The sequence below is a fragment of the Chiloscyllium plagiosum genome, chromosome 22, assembly GCF_004010195.1.
Source record: "Chiloscyllium plagiosum isolate BGI_BamShark_2017 chromosome 22, ASM401019v2, whole genome shotgun sequence".
In the NCBI taxonomy this organism is placed as follows: domain Eukaryota; kingdom Metazoa; phylum Chordata; class Chondrichthyes; order Orectolobiformes; family Hemiscylliidae; genus Chiloscyllium; species Chiloscyllium plagiosum.
In genome coordinates, this window is record NC_057731.1 from 51,313,541 (window position 1) to 51,324,975 (window position 11,435).

The following is an 11,435-nucleotide window of genomic DNA, read 5'->3' on the forward strand; positions in this document are numbered from 1 at the left end:
CCCTTAGATTGAGCTACCCTTAGTAGGCTACTGTTCCCACAGAATATTAAATATAGGTTTGTAATCTGGATATAGTCACAGGCAGGCAAGGGGTTGAGAGTGTGGTGCTGGAAAAGCACAGCCGGTCAGGCAGCATCCGAGGAGCAGGAGAATCGACATTTCGGGCATAAGCCCTTTGTCAGGAATGTGAAGGGGTGAAGGGGGCTGAGAGATAAATAGGAGCTTGGGGGTGAGGCTGGGGGCAAGGCAACTGAGAAGACGATAGATAGATGCAGGTGGGGAGTGATGGTGATACAAGCCACCTGACGCCTGGAGGAAGAGCGTCTCATCTTCTGCCTTGGGACCCTCCGACCACACGGCATCAATGGCAATTTCACCAGTTTCCTCATCTCCCCTCCCCCACCTTATCCCAGATCCAACCCTTCAACTCGGCACCACCTTCTTGACCTGTCTTACTTGTCCATATTCCTTCCCACCTATGTGCTCCACCCCGCCCCACCCGCATTTACCTATCACCTTCCCAACTACCTCACCCCCAATCCAACCCCCAAGCCTTCTATTTATCTCTCAGCCCCCTTCCCCACATTCCAGATGAAGGGCTTATGCCCAAAACATTGACTTTCCTGCTCCTCGGATGCCTGACCTGCTGTGCTTTTCCAGCGCCACACTTTTCAACCTTAGACCCAGTCAAGGAAAGAGGATTGCTGGCAGCAGCCTTTTAACCACCATTATCTCAGTTGGAGAACTTTGTAAACAGAGTGGTGTGAATGTAATGTAAACGTACAACCTGTAGATTGACATTTTGCATGTGGTGCCTTTTTATTTCATCCACCTTTCAGTAAGCTCACAGCTAATCTGTCTGTGGCTTCAACCTGACAAACCCTCCCACTGCCCACCCCAAACCCTTCCCGAGTACCCAGTGAGTCCCACGACAGTCACTTTATCCATCTTGGCTTCACCAAGATCCAATGATTCTGCTGTCCCACTCTCTGAAGAAGAAAGTTCCAAGACATGTGATCGTTTAGGAGAAAAACATTTTTTTTTCCATCTTAAATAGAAAGGCCCTTATTTTAAACCAAGCCCCGTAGTTCTAATCTCTGCCAAAATAGGAAAGGATCCTTTTAGGTACAGATAAGATCATCTTTTCTTCTTCTGAACTCCAATGGATACAGGCTCAGACATTCCTGATGAAGGGCTTTTGCCCTTCCTGCTCCTCGGATGCTGCCTGACCTGCTGTGCTTTTCCAGCACCACACTCTCCACAGGCTCAGACAGTCCTGCCCTCAGAACAATACGCTCTTTGTCACTGGCAACAGTGGTGGCACCTAATCTTTGACACAGACTATCATTGAGTCAGGACTCTCCCTGTGTCATAAAGGCAAAATACTGCAGATTTTTACACGTCTGAATTAATCACTCAGCACTTTGTGAAGAGAGAAAGAGAGAACATTATGGTTTTGAGTCTGGTATCACCATTTTTCAGAATATTGAACTCAAAACAGCAACTCTGTTTCTCTCTCCACAGATGCTGCCAGACCTGTTGAGTTTCTCCAGCATTTTTTTTCAGTGTTTATTTCTTCCTCTAGTGATGTGGAGCTATAAATTCTGTCTTATGATCCAGCTCCATGACTACCTTATGAAGGAGTGGTGCTCCGAAAGCTAGTGCTTCCAAAGCAAACCAGTTGGATTATGATTTGGAGATGTCGGTGGTGGACTGGGGTGTACAAAGTTAAAAATCACACAACACCAGGTTATAGTCCAACAGGTTTAATTGGAAGCACTAGCTTTTGCAGCACTGCTCCTTCATCAGGTAGCCATGGAGTGGATCATAAGACATAGAATTTATAGCTCCCCATCACTGCTCCTTCATCAGGTGACACAACCACCTGATGAAGGAGCAGTGCTCCAAAAGCTAGTTCTTCCAAATAAACCTGTTGGATTATAACCTAGTGTTGTGTGATTTTTAACTCTCTCTCCAGTGGCAGTGCTCTGATATAGATGGTGTACACCAGCCAGTTAAATTTCTATAGAGGGCTGAGTCCTCTTGCTTCCAGCTACTATTATGAAAGTAATAATTAAGTCATGTTAATCCCCCCAGTACAGTTGCAGAGTTGTCTATAAAATAACTTGCAGTTTAGATCATACAACACACACACACCAGGGTCAGATACAGGTTGGATGTTCAGTTCCCAAGCTGAACCACACTGCACAGGAATTTACAGGGCAGAGGCTGCAGTATCTTGTAGCAGAGGAAAGGGTCATACCCAGACACTTCTTTATCACTCCTGATACCTATCGCCAGGGGACACTGATGTCAGCCTGAGAATCCTCTTGACTGCAGGTTTCCAAACTGTCCAGTATGTGACAGAGAAAAACACTTAAACAGGTAAATGAATAAAGATGGATAACTTTCCTATATGAAACAATAAGGGGTAGAAATGGCAAAAAGAATTACCAATAATGAGAAAAAAAATACTAAAGAAACTTCTCTCTGAAATACATAAAGTTGCTTTTCAGTTCTTGTGAACTCTGGTTAATTTCATTGGGCTCAAAGTCAGAGCACAGCAGCACGCAATTAATGATATTCTGCCTTCCATTCCCTGGTAATACCATTGTTTTAAAATAAAACTGGTTGCCTTAAGCTCACAGGCCAGGGGTGAACAGCCACTGGCCGCCTGTTAATGATCTGGAATTCCATCAACCTGTTGTTGAAATAATGTGGAATTGTTTCAGGAGCAAAGCCCATACAGTGGAAGGAATAGTTTCCGTAATACTATCCAACAACAGAGTAGAGGAGTGTAAAGAGTGCAACAGAATTAAAGTAACTGCAGAGGCATGATATTGGGGAACAATTGTTCTGGAGTGACTGCATAATGGAAGAGGAATCAGGAGTGAGTCTATATTGGAAGAACAACTCGTATTTTCTTCTCTCCTTTTATATTTTTAATTAACTGGTCAGCTGATATAAATTAGCATCAACTCATTTACCTTCTCCTGAGGGGCCCTCCTGCAATGCAGTGAAAGTGTCCCTGTCCCTGGACCGTGAAGCCTGGGTTCAATACTCACCTGCTCCAGAGATGTGTAATAACCTCTTTGAACCGGGTGATCATAAAATACATTACTTTCTTCTGAGGGGCTTCTTGTGGCGCAATGCTAGTGTCCCTACTGTGGGACTGGGAGGCCTGGATTTATGTCCCACCTGTTCCAGAGCATGTAACTGGTTGATTAGGAAATTAGGTTACCTTCTCTTAATACTACCCACTCCTCTATCTCATTGACTGGGCTCAAGGAACAATTATTATCACTGTTATTTCAAACATTCATAAATAAGGAAAGAAATCCTGAGGATAAATTTCAGAGTATGATCATTCTACAAATTGAGGGGAATAGTGAGTCAGAGAGTAGGAGGTGAGTTATTACACACGGCAGATATAGGAAAGGATAGAATGTTATACATTGCATTGATTCTTTGCTGAGGACAAGTGATTAATGGTGCAGGATTGGTAATAAAAAAGTGCATCGAAAGAAACAAGGGGAAAGCCTTGCCAATTTAGTAATGAGATGCAGGTCCCAATCAGCTCAGGCATTAGGCTAATGTGAAATTTGTTTGGACTTATTTTATAAAGAGACCCTGAAACAAAGTTTAAGTCCTTGGTTTTATTTGATTTGATTTGATTTGATTTGATTTATTGTTGTCACATGTACCTAAGTACAGTGAGAAATTTTGTTTTGCATGCAGTTCAGGCAGATCATACCATACAAGGACAGACAGGTCATAGGTTGTTTAGATAGAGCAAGACATACAAGGTTACGGCTGCACAGGAGGTGCACAAAGCAAGATTAACATTAGATTTGAAATTAGAGAGATCTATTTAACAGTCTAACAACAGCAGGAAAAAGCTATTCTTGAGCCTGTTGTTATGTATGCTTAAGGTTCTGTAGCTTCTGTGTGATGGAAGATAGCATTATGAGGGTGGGTGGGGTTTGATGATGTTGGCTGCCTTTAAATGGAGTCCATGGATGGAAGCTAGGCTCCTGTGATGGTCTGGGCTGGGCACACAACTTTCTGTAGTTTCGTACAGTCTTGGGCAGAGCAGTTGCTGTACCAGGCTGTTATGCACTTGGATAGAACACTTTCAATGGTGTATCTGTAAAAGTTGGTGAAGGTCCTTACGGACATGCTGAATTTCCTAAGTCACCTGAGGCAGAAGAGGTGTTACCGTGTCTTCTTGACCATCACATCTATGTGGAGGACCGGGACAGACTGTTGGTTATCGTCACTCCGAGGAACTTGACGTGCTCGACTGTCTCTACTTCCACTCCATTGATACAGATGGGGGCATGTCTTTTTCCTTTCCTTCCTGAAGTTGCTGATCAGCTCTTTAGTTTTGCTGACACTGAGGGAGGTTAGAGGGGCAATGAGGAGAGTCAGGGGGTCAGTGAGAGAGGGTCAGAAAGACAGTGAGAAGGATCAGTGAGGAAGGTCAGGTGTCAGTAAGGGGGGGTTGGAGGTCAGTGGGGGGAGGTCAGATGGTTAGTATATGGGTCAAATATGTTAGAGCAGAAGATAAGGAGTCCTGACTGGCTTAAAAGTTAGTGAGAAAAAACAGAATCAAAAGGCTTTGAGGTGTCAGAGATGAAGCCATCCTATAATGTCAGTGAAAACGTGATCTTAAGGAACACATGTTAAAGGGTAAATGAGCTATGTTAGCAGTATAGTTAAGGATCTCATGAAGAGACATTAACTAAAGAAGATAGCAATAGATAAATGCAGAATTTTGCCAGCAACAAGAAACAAGTACAGTCATACCAAGTGAAAATGGAAATTAAGGCAATCCTTCACTGAGGTTTGAATATCTGCAGGATTATTTTTGAGGTTGAATCTTTATATCTAATATTTGTAATAAGACTGATTCATATAATTCTTGTGAATGTAAGCTAGTTTGTGTTTTTTTTCCCTTTGTGTGTAAGAACCTTCAATGAATCTTTTGTTAAAAGTACATTGGTAGCAACTTATGAATATGTTCAATGTCTAATCATCATGATCAACAAATTGAAAGATTAAAACTTACGGTCTATCAAGTCAGATCTCACTCTGGGATTTGACTTGTCCAGTATTAGTATCACTGGGGATCATAATACTATTTATCCTATCAGTTCGACTAAAGAGCTTGAAAACTTAATCAACTCATCCCTTTACCTTTCCAAATTCCAGGTCAGACAACTGTACTTGGTGTCATTTGTCCTCATAACTGCAATCTCCTCATAAACCTGGAGTTGAACAGTCTACTCTCTCACACATAGACTAGTTTTACAAGAATTCAAACAAATAGTCTGACTGAATGAAGACATTGAGCTGAAAGTAAGATGGAAGGAAAGGCATAGAAAGCAGGGTGTCCCCCTTTTCAGGGATGAGGTGAGACTTGACATCAATATAGCATTTGATCGAATGTGCCATTAAAATGGGCAAAATGGGAATTGGAGAAAGACATTCCATTGATTGGTCTTGCACGAAGGTTTGAGGTTGAGGTTTGGAGTCCAAATATCTTGATCCCTGGACATCACTGTTGGCGTTCCTCAGGGTAGTATCCAAGGTCCCATCAACTTCAACTGGTGCATCAATAACGATACTTCCATCATAAGATTAGAAGTGGGGATATTCACCGATGATTGCTCAATGTTCAGTAACAGTCACGATTCTTCAGATATTGAAGCAGTCTGTGTTCATAAGGAGCACGACCTGGACAATAACCAGGTTTGAGCTGATAGTTGGCAGGTTAAAATTCATGCCGCACAAAACCAGTCAATGACCATCTCCGACAAGAGAAGATTTACCTTGATGTTCAACGTTACTACGAGAGCTGAATGAACAAGCATTGACATCCTGGAGACTATCATTGACTGAACTAGACCCCCAAACATATACATATACAAAACCAAGACAGAAACTAGGAATTCAATACTGAGGCATTCACTTTCTGACTCCATGTCATACCAACCACACAGGAGCATAAAAGAGTCAGGGGTGTGATGAAGTGTTCTACTTTCTACAGAAGTGCAACTGCACCAACACTCAAGAAACTTAATATCATTCGGGATAAAGCAGCCAACTTTATTGGTGCCACATCCACCATCATTTCTGCATTCATTGTCTCTTCCATTAGCACACTGGAGCTGCAGTGTATACAATCTACTAACATTTATTGCAAGTTAAAGGGTCAAGCACATTGTATGGGGCTGGGGTCACATGTAGGCCAGATTCTCTTCTCGAGAGGGCATTAGTGAATAGTTGACTTTTACAACAATTGAAAGTGGTTCCACTAACATCATTGGATTAGCTTTTTAATGAATTCAACTTTCATGATCTGCAATGATAGGATTTGAACCCATGGCGCCAGAACATTAGCTGGGATTTTGGAATAACTAGAGTCGAGAGTGTGGTGCTGGAAAAGCACAGCAGATCAGGCAGCATCCAAGGAGCAGGAAAATCAACATCTCGGGCAAAAGCCCTTCATCAGGAATGAAGCCATTGCTGTGCTTTTCCAGTACCACACTCTCGACTCTAATCTCCAGCATCTGCAGTCCTCACCTTTGCCATTTTGAAAAAAACTAGTCCAGTGACATTACCACTATGATACTTTTATTCTAGAACAATGTCAGCACTTTTTCACTTGTCACCGACTCAAAACCTAGATATCCCTCCTGCAAACACTGTGGGTACACTGTACCTACATCACATGGACCGCAGCTTTTCCATACCAGATGATTACCTTCTGAGGGAAATGGAGAATGGGGAATAAATGATGGTCTAGCCAGAAGCATTCTCATTCCAAGAATATGAAGGAATACTTTGAGGCATTGAGCTCTGTCAAGTATATGACTCAATAAATGCTTCTCTGAAGCAATTTGCAAGTTAATTGACCTTGAAGTTCACATGGAAAATTGTAAAAGTCTCTGTGACATTTGTTGTGTCTGTTGATGATTAAAATTTAGGTCAATTATATCCTGGTACTCCCAAAAAAAATCATGACCTAGCTGTGTGAATCTTTACTGAACCCTGTCTTTGTAGGCTATAGAAACAACAAGGCATTTTTTTTCTCTGTGATCTGTGACTAACAGATTACTGTATAGCGTCTCTCATACATTGTAGTTAGTGCTGTTTCTCAAATGTTTGAAGGATTTGTTGTTGCAGATTTGATCTCTGGATTAGTAGAAGATTACATGATCGACACAGTCAGGTGACCTAACTTCTCACAATGTTGGTTTGCTTTGATTTGTGGAAGTGTTCACATAAATGCTCCTCTCAGTGTTTCTATTCCTCTCACTACACGTTCAGGGTTCTCAAATAATTGCTTTCAGGTTTCTATTGCTGAAGCCACACAGTTACTATTGCTAACTCCCTCAGGAGCTCGACAATAGCATTTTAAGTTAACGAGCATAATTGTAATTTTGTTTAGTGCCAAACAACTTTTGCTAAGTGATTTATTGCCTCTGGGAGTGACTGCAGGTGCAGCAGCTCCCATTGGGATCAGACACAGCAATGGCACTAAAAGTAGTCCTTAAGGAGATGATTGAGAACAAAGGTCATACAACTCTTCAACAGTCAGCAGAAAACATTGAAGAATAAAAGGAAGGAACAATATAAGCAGGGTAGAAATTGCTGAGGAAGTGTGATAAAAAGTCATTGCTTTTATGTGCAATCACCTAGTCCTTATAGCTGTGATAAAGAAATAATGACCAGACACATCATTGTCATTGTAAAATGTTTTGTGTTAATGATGCTTTGGTCAGATTGTTTTGTTCTTGAGAGAAAGCTGGAGGTTATGTTTTTGAAGTAGGAAATGATTGTAGCTGACTGGATTCTAAGTGTTGCGATACCTCTTTCCCGAGTCTAGGGATGTTAGTTGAAGCGGGAAACCTCACAACATTTAAAAAGTACTTGGATGAGCACTCAAAATGTAGTAACATCGCCTTGTAACATCCAAGGCAATGGTTCAAATGATGGAAACTACACTAATGTAGTTTGAGTGCAGTTTTTGTTAGTGTTGACTTGATAGGCTGAAGGGCCTCTTCTGTGCTGTCTGAGACTATGATTCTAACCCCCCTCCCGAACCATGCAGCTAGTGTTTAATTTCCTTATCTCAGGTAGGATGTCCTGCCTTGGAGCATGTTCAGAGGAGGTTCATGAGAATAGTCCCAGGAATAAAAAGCTTAATATATGAGGAACATTTGAAGCCTCTGGGTCTATACTTAATGGAGTTTAAAGGATAAGGGGGGATCTAATTGAAACTTACAGAGTATTGAATGGTTTAGTCAGAGTGGATGTTGGGACGATGTTTCCATTGGTAGGAGACTCTAGGACCCGAGGACACAGCTTTAGAGTAAAGGGAAGACCCTTTTGAATGGAGTTAAGGAGAAACTTACTCAGCCAGGGATTTGTGAATCTATGGAATTCATTGCTACAGAAGGCTGTGGAGGCCACGTCATTGAGTGTAATTAAGACAGCGATAAACAGGCTCTTGATTGTCAAGGGGATCAACAGTTATAGGGAGAAAACAGGAAAATGGGTTTGAGAAATTTATCAAGGAAGAAATGAGGACTGCAGATGCTGGAGACCAGAGTCTAGAGTGTGATGCTGGAAAAGCACAGCAGGTCAGGCAGCATCTGAGGAGCAGGAGGATCGACATTTCAAGCTTAAGCTCTTTATCAGATGCTTCCTGGTGTAGGGCTTATGCTTGAAACAACGACTCCCCTGCTCCTCGGATGGTCCCTGACCTGCTATGCTTTTCCAGCACCACACTCTCGATCTTGAGAAACTTATCAGTCAGGATTGAATGGTAGAGCAGATTCGATGGGCTGAATGCCCTAATTTTTGCTCCTGCAATTTATAGTCTTTTGCTGCTTGGTCACTGGCTTTACCCTCATCCAGTTGTCTGGGTCACAGGAAGGACGCAGTGAAGTCATGGGTAAGGATGGTCATGTGCTTGTTTTAATGGAGGCCATATACAAAGGCTCACCCACAATGTACTTGGAAATCTGATTTGTGGTTCCAGAGGATGTGACAGTGTTGGGAAGAAATTGCTTACCGATTAAGCAGTGCCTTGATTATAAAATCCTCATCTTCATTTTTGAAACACTCTGAAGCTCACTCCTTCCAATCTCAGTCATCCTTTTCAGACCATGATATCCACAGTCCTCTCATCCAGCCTCTTGAGTAACTTCAATCCATCCATCTTTGCTGGCCATGCTTTTGATTGCTGAGTCTTTAAACTCTGAAATTCCCTCCTTTCCATTTCTCTACCTCTCTTTTCTCCTTTGAGACACTCTTTAAATCCACTTCACTCATCAAGGTGTTGGTGATCTTCTCCAGTAGCTTGACACTGAATTTCATTTAATACCTCCTGAAAAATGTCAGGGCCTGTTTACACTACATTAAAGATATAGTATAAATATAAACTGATCTAGAAACCTGGGCCAACTCTCCTTCTTAGCTTCTTACAGCCCTTTGCGCACACATGGTGTTTAGGTCTCCCTTCAGTAATGATAGAGCCATGCAGCATAGATACAGGCCCTCAGCCTACCATGTCTTTGCCGACTACCAAACACCAAACTGCACGAATCCTGTGTACCTGCATTTGGTCCATGGCCTATTACCCCCTGGCATTTTAAGTGTTCATCCAGAATCTTCTTAAGTGGTGCAAGAGAGCATGCCTCTGCCACCCTTTCAGGCAGTGCATCCACATTTCTACCACACACTGTGTGAAAAAATGTATCCTCAGATCTCCTCTCAACCATTTAATCCTCACTTTAAATGTGTTCCTTCTGATCTTAGACACATCTGCCATGGGGAAGAGATTCTCATGATCTATCCTGTCAATGCCTCTCATAATTTTGTACGCATCAATCAGATCCCCACCATCCTCCACCCCCAGCACCGCCTAGCCTCCTCTGCTCCAGGGAAAACAAGCCCAGCCTATCCTGTCTCCCCTCATAACTGAGACTTTCCAGCCCACGCAACATCCTGGTGAATCTCCTTTGCAGTCTCTTCAGTGCAATCATCTCCTTCCAACAGTGTGGTGACCAGAACTGCACACAGTATTCCATCTGTGGCCTGACCAATGTTTTATAAAGTTGTAACAAGATTTCCTTGCTCCTATATTCTACGCCCCAGCAAATGAAGGCAAGCAACCTTTATGTCTTATTCACCACCTTCAGCAGTTTATGGATTTGTATGCCAAAGGCATTTTGTTCCTCAGTGTTCACGCGGGAACTATCATTCACAGTGTACATTCATCCCTTATTAGACTTCCCAAAATCCATCAGCTCTCACTTATCAGGATTAAATCCGGTCTGCTATTGCTCCGCCCACTTTATCAGCTGATCAATATCAGACTGTAGCCTGAGACCACCTCCTCACTATCAACAGCACCTGCAATTTTCATGTCATGTCATCTACAAATGTACATATTATATCCACTACCTGATTGCCTTCTTCTCCTCAGGTACCCTTAAACTCAACTTCAGCCCTGGATCCATTCTTTACAAAACCCTCCAAAATGTTCTTGTGTTGTTAATAACAAATAAACAATCAAATGGAAGCTGTGAGCTCACAGGCCAAACCGGGAATTTCAATTTCATGGAACAAGAAATTCCCGCTTGGGAACAAACTGGCTCAGTTCCAAGGACTCTGAGATGGTAGAAAAGGAAACTTTTCTTTAGAAATAAATTGGAAGAGAACTTATGAAACTTTGCTTCCAGAATAGATCCTGCTACAGCAGGAGCATATATTCAGGAGTGTAGGACATTTCGGAGCAATGGGAAATGACCGCTGACTGAGGTGGTTCAGCCACAGTGCACTGAGGGGCTAAAAAATTGATAGTTTTTTGAGATGGAATGAATATTGTAAATATTAACTGTAATTATAAGTGCAATGAGTAACATCGTATTGGAAGAAATTGAGTTGTTTGCACGTTATGTAAGATCAACTTTGACACAATAAATTTCTATAAATTTTATGACAAAAGTATATTTTGGGATACAACTTTCATTAAAATTTTATATTATATCCTGGGATAGATGTTCTGAAAACATAAATATTTGTGTGACCTCTCCCTCCTACTTTGTGCAAGTCTCAGATATTCTTCACTTGAATTCAACTCACTTTTAACAAGATGAGATTTTGTCAAACAGTGAGATTGAGTTCTCTGGAGTTTAGAAGAGTAAGATATGACCTTATTAAAACATTCCAAACCAAAGGAGTAGCCATGGGCACCCGATGGGCCCCAGCTATGCCTGCCTCTTCGTAGGATATGTGGAACAGTCCATCTTCTGCAGCTACACTGGCACCACCCCCCAACTTTTCCTCCGCTACATCGATGACTGTATCGGCGCTACCTCGTGCTCCCACGAGGAGGTTGAACAGTTCATCCACTTTAC